The following is a 6,256-nucleotide window of genomic DNA, read 5'->3' as shown; positions in this document are numbered from 1 at the left end:
TACTAGCAAAGCTAGGCTGGAGGTTGCTGAACACACAGGATGGCCTATGGGTTAAGATTCTGCGAAAAAAATTTCGAGTTGGCGAGTTGGATGATTTATCTTGGTTAAGCGTTAAAGGAACTTGGTCACCAACATGGAGAAGTTCGGTATTGGGGCTGCGTGAGGTTGTTGTCCTGAGTTTGGCTTGGGTTCTTAGTGATGGTCGTCGAGTACGTTTTTGGAAGGATAATTGGTTGTTGAATGAGCCACTATCTGAGTTGAGTACAGTGGATATTCCAGAAGAGATGGTGGAGGTACGAGCTCGGGATCTTTGGCAAACTAGCGCTGGTTGGCAAATGCATATAATAGAACCGTATATGTCAATGCCAAATCGTCTAAGGTTGGCTTCAGTGGTGATTGATGATGTTACGGGTGCAAGTGATAGAATGTCGTGGGGAGGGAGCAAGGATGGTTTATTTTATGTGAACTCAGCTTATGCTTTCTTAACCAGGGATGCGGAGCCGAGACCTAATATGGAAGCCTTATATCAGTGGGTTTGGCGTGTCACTACTCCAGAACGTGTATGAGTCTTCGTATGGCTGGTAATTCATCAGGTGATCATGACAAACATGGAACGGAAACGCAGACATTTGAGTGAGAATAGTATATGTCAATTGTGTAAGGGGGGAGAATAAACCATTCTTCATGTTCTTCGAGACTGTCCGGCAGCTGCGGGGTTATGGGCGCGATTTGTTCCCTTAAGCAGACAGCAACGGTTCTTTGACCAACCTCTCCTAGAATGATGATAACCTTGCAAGGAATAGACCAGGATTGGGGGAGCTATGGCCAACGCTGTTTTCTCTGACTGTTTGGTGGTGCTGGGAATGGAGATGTGGGTATGTTTTTGGAGAGGAAGGAAAATGTCGAGACAGGGTGCAGTTCCTTCAGGATAAGGCTCGGGAGGTGATAGAAGCAAATGTAAAACTAAAGGAACATGGGCAGAGCCGGGAACGTGTGGAGAAGCAGATCTCATGGAATCGACCAACAAATGGCTGGTTCAAACTGAACACGGATGGAGCATTTAGAGGTAACCCGGGACTTGCTACGGCGGGTGGGGCTATTCGCGATGAGTATGGAGAATGGAATGGGGGTTTTGCAATAAACATAAGCATCTGTTCAGCCCTTTTGGCGGAGTTGTGGGGAGTATACTATGGCTTGTGTATAGCATGGGACCGTGGGATTCGTCGGTTGGAGTTGGAGGTTGATTCGGAGAGTGTGGCTGGTTTTCTTCAGACATAGATCCATGATTCTCATCCCCTGTCGTTCCTAGTACGTCTGTGCTATGACTTCATATCAAGAGACTGGTTACTCAAAATTTCTAATGTGTATAGGGAGGCTAATTATCTGGCGGATGGATTAGCTAACTATGCGTTTTCTCTATCGTTTGGGTTACATTTCTTTGAAGATGTCCCAGATTTTGTTGCTTATGTTTTTTTGGAGGACTTTCAGGGGGTATCTAGATCTCGGCAAATTTGCATGTAATGAGTTTTATGATTTGAATAAAGAGTAGGAGACTCATGTCTCCTGCACCCTACCAAAAAAAAAAATATATTCGTCTAATCTATTAAAACAGAAATACAAAATTAAATTTATCATATCTTTTCTCCAATATTTACATTCTCATGCTACTGAAGTATTAAATAACTCTAACTTAGCTAATCATTATTTTTTTCTATTTTATTAAATTATTTACTAAATCAAGTTTAGCTAATTTTTTGTGTTCAAGATATTTCCTAATATTATTTAGCTAAATTTTAGAAAAATTCAAGTTTACAAATGATTTTTAATAATAATATGTAATATTTTTCAAGTATCATATAATCCCCATACATCTAGCTTGTAAGGCCTAAAATATATGTATTTTGAATATTCCAAAAATATTTGTTTAACTATTACGGTTACCATTAATTATTTTCAACAATAAAATCTATCTATGCTAAGATTAAATATTTTTGAATTACTTGTAAAATAATATGAATTGTTTATAACCAAGTATTCATTTTAATCTATCAAAATGTCGCTTACTATATATATACATATACAATATTTTTAAAATATATTTTTAACCTTTTTAGTTACTATTAATTACTTTTAACAATAAAATATATTTATATTCAGATTTAATATCATTAAATTACTTGTAGAATAATATTTAATGTTTCTAACAATATTCCTTTTCTGATGTATCTAAATCTCGCCATATGACCTATTTTTAATCAAAATATTTAAAATATTATTACATTTAGAAAACAATTCCGTGCTGAGAGAAAAAATACTCAAACATATTAATTGGTCAATATTGTCGAAGGTTTAGTATTCACAAGTCAATAATTTTTTACAGTATGTAAAATATTTAATTATTATGTTTTCTAATTTTAAAATAAGAAAAATATTTAAAATATTAACTAATAAACATTGAAATAATATTTATGTATATAAAAGTAGAAATAAGTATCCGCACGGGCACGCGGATCGAGCACTAGTTTTTCTTTAAAAGAGAGATCGACAGATTTACATAATTCCGGTTATCCGGAGGAAACATAAAGAACAAACGTTTAAAGTTACATGAATCTATTCAAAGCAAAACAGGCAATTCTCATCAGAAGTTTCTCTGAATGTAGATTCCCTTTACCAATCAACGTCGCCATCCCATAAATCCCATAAAGTCATACCTGTTCAAAGGCGCCTCTTAAAAAAACTGTATAATTTTTCTCGTATCCCTGCACCAGTCATCTTCTGTTAAGCGTCACATCTTTTCAGAATGGTATATATTGAAGAAACTGAATAGGTTGTCAATTTTTTCTGAGGGTGTTTCTCATTCTCTCTCTGTGGATTTTAAATCCCTGTTTCATTGCCATCCTTTGCCGAAGATCTTATTTCCTATAACCCTACTCCTTTTCAGGTAATTTCACTCTCACATTTTGTCTCTGTTGAGTTTACTGTCCCTATTGTGTATCTGCAATACTGCCCTTGATGAGTTTATGTCTCCCTTCTTTTCGAGTAAATTGAGTTTCGTTTTATGGTTTGGATAGGAGATAATTGGTTGTGTAGATTGTAGATGTATGCGTAGGAGGGAACCAGTTCATTCCTTAGTTAACATATCGTTTTTTAACTCTTCGCATGTTGTAGAAACCTTCATTGCTTTCCTCTGCCATAAACTCTATGTAAATTGGTACTGAAACAACTAAATTGTTTGCTTTCTATGATCTGAGAGATAAATTTTCTTTTACTCTATCACTACAAGAAAACATCACCAATGCCGACAATCATAACCCAAAGTAGCGAGGAGAGCAAAATTTTCTCAGCATCTTCTCTGAAATTTCCGACGAAATCTAGTTGATATTTCCTCGGAAACTGTCGTCGGTAATGGCAATAATTTCCGAGAAACATAAGTCGTCGGCAATTCTCATCAGAAGTTTCTCTGAAAGTAGTGATGAATCGTTCTTCTCGGAAAGTGGTCACAAATCTCGGGAACTTGTCAAAAACACACACAATCTTATCTTCTATTCTCCTCTCTTATCTTCTCTTTACATTCCTTTTCTTCTCCTCTTTTGTTTTCAGCTCTGTTTCTGTAAGATCTATTTGTTAAACTATATTTCTTCAAGAACCACCGTAAACTATTTGCTCCACCACGGCTGTACCGTCAACGCACCGCCACTGCAACTCCGTTAATGTTTGAACGGGATTCAGTCGACTAGAGTGAAAGAAGTCAGAAATGAGATGACTAAAGACGTTTTATTAGATTCCAACTGAAGGGTTACAAGAGTGACAGGAAAGTGAGAGAGCAACAAGATCAAAGAGATCGCCTAAAACCCTAGATCTAGCCGCTTAGTATGTAAAATCACCAAAAGTCCTCTTTTTTGTTGCTTCCTCTCCCCCTTTTATAGGTCTTCTGTCCTTGATGCCCTAATTTCGTACCTCTTTGGGCTTTGATGCGAGAGGCCGAGTATGCGGGCCTGGACAAAGTTCCCTCCAAGCCGGGTACTATTGGTCGGCTTACTCGACCGGGTAAAAGTACTCTAAGGTCGAGCCGATACGTTTGGCCGCCGAGCCGACTAAACTAATCCAACTTGCTGGATTATGGCCTGTTATTCGATAGGCCTTGTGGAGGGATGTAATCCATCTCATACAATAAGTCCCCCCCCAGTTCACTTGTGAGCGACACGGCGGTCTCAGTGAATTTGTGAGTAAAATGGTCACGCATGCGGCCAAAGAAGCGATTTTCCTTCTCGACCATAGTAGCTTCAACCCTTTCCCTCTCACGAGTAACCTCAAGCCCCCGGGAGTCTCTCAAGCGTTACCTCTCTCCAATCAATTTCTCAACTGCAGCGTCCCTTTCTTCGAGTAGCTCAGTCTTCTCCTTCTCAAGGGTCGCAGCCGCTTGCTCCAAACGGGTGTTCTCTCGGGCAAGCTCTTTCTTCGCCGCGCTGGCGGATTTGAGCTTACCCTCCAGCTCTTCGAACTTCACTCGACGAACTTCTTTCTCCTTCGCAGCCTTCTCGTTAGCCTTCTTATGCTCCGCCCTTACCCTCTCAATGGCCTTCAACCTTGATTGAGCAAGCTTCTCTGAAGATCCCAACTGGATCATCGTCTGCTTCAGAGCGCTGTCGTACTTCTCAACAAGGAAGTTCATGCTCCCGTCATTCTGCAGAACGACAAACACGGACCACGTGAGATGGATGAACCCAATAAATCAAAGAAGGAGATAAAAGGTGAAAGGTAGCGCAGATACCCGCGCTCTCGAGGAAGCAGCGTCGATGTATTCATTCTTGAAGTAAAGGTCTTCCAATTGCGGCATCTCCTTCGTCCCGGACTGCTACGGGACCCGCGGGCTCAGTCATGGGGGAACGTGTTTGGATCTTGTGCTTCTCACCATACCGTGAGGGATCTGTTAAGGGCAAACGGCGGTGCTGGCGTTACTTACATCATCCCGTCTGCTGAGCAGCGTTCCTGGTCGCCTCCGGTTGGTTACCAGTGCGTGTATGAGTCCTATTTCGGGGATCATACGAAGCTATGGTTCCCGATCCCTCGGTTGGTGACGTCTTATGCATTCCGCCGAGAAATTGCCATCTCACTACTTTTGAACGGGTCGCTGCGAATAGCCGTCATGTTAATGGTAATGGCAGTTTAGATGGACATCTCGATGAGCGTGAGGGTCTACGAGGAGCTGACTTTCACGAAGGCGGAGCCAAACGGGATCTTCTCGGTGAAAATGCGTTCGAATTACAACGTCTTGACCGGTCATCCTATTAAGACGCATGATTGGCAACACACGTACTTTTTTCGTGAAATCTGATGAACATGCTTTCGAAGAGCCGCCGGGGGACGACTACCGCGTTTTGTGGAATCGGCTACTCGGTTGACAACTACCGCTTTTTGTGGAATCGACAACTCGGTAGAGACTCGTCTGTTGGAGTTTCGTTTTAGTCGTTAGTCCTAACTCTTCTTATCCTTGTATTTGCAGTTCGTCATCCGAATACGATCGCCTACCCCGAGAAGTTTTTTGAGAGTGCTCAAGCGATCGCGGCGCACAGTCATCTTCGTTGGCCGGATCTCAGTCGGGAGTGGATACGTCGTCAGCAAGCTAGGATCGCTAGAGGTAAGCCTGCTGGTTGCTTTTAGGGCCCACTCGAGTTTCCTTTTGCGATTTTCATGTTGGTTCTCTGCTTCTGTAGTTGATTGGGAGTCGAGGCTTCCTTGCGTTCTCGGTCTCTGTAAGTCGCGCCTTCCTTTGTTTACTCGCAAACAACAGAGACTTCTCGACAAAGCTAGAGAAATGGATGGAGTTCCAGATCTAAGCGCCCTGTTAAAAGGGAAGTTGCAACTGCTCTCGAAGAAATCGACTACAGTCGATCCTCAGGGACCATCTAACTCCTGAGTCGACGTCACTTCTGAAGGTGGTGGAACCTCCTGAGAAGGGGCCTCTAAAGAAGGAGCCTCCAGAGAGGAGGGCCCTATTGCAATCGATCAAGGGGGCGGAGCACAGACTTCTGCTTCAGGTCCCAAGAAGAAGAAAAAGACCAAAAGGACTAAGGTGGGAGCGACCGACGAGGTTCCTCCTGAAGAGTCTGCTTCCCTCGATGCGGCTTCCGAGGGTTCGAAGGCCAAAAAGAAGAAGGATGGGAGGAAAAGGTCTCGTGGCGGGGCAGCTTCCTCTGCCGATAGAGGTGAAGGCCTAGCAGAAGGGCAGGAGGCTGTTTTAGTCGGGGCGGCATCA

General features: G+C 42.2%; 1 pseudogene; it reads left to right on the top strand.

The window, feature by feature from the left end:
• The window catches only part of LOC106338722, a 2,796-nt pseudogene extending 2,451 nt beyond the window's left edge, over positions 1-345 (top strand).
• Positions 346-6,256: the final 5,911 nt, after the last annotated feature.

Source organism: Brassica oleracea, chromosome C4 (assembly GCF_000695525.1).
Source record: "Brassica oleracea var. oleracea cultivar TO1000 chromosome C4, BOL, whole genome shotgun sequence".
Lineage (NCBI taxonomy): Eukaryota > Viridiplantae > Streptophyta > Magnoliopsida > Brassicales > Brassicaceae > Brassica > Brassica oleracea.
Note: the sequence above shows the minus strand (reverse complement) of the source record. Positions and strands in the feature narration are given on the sequence as shown.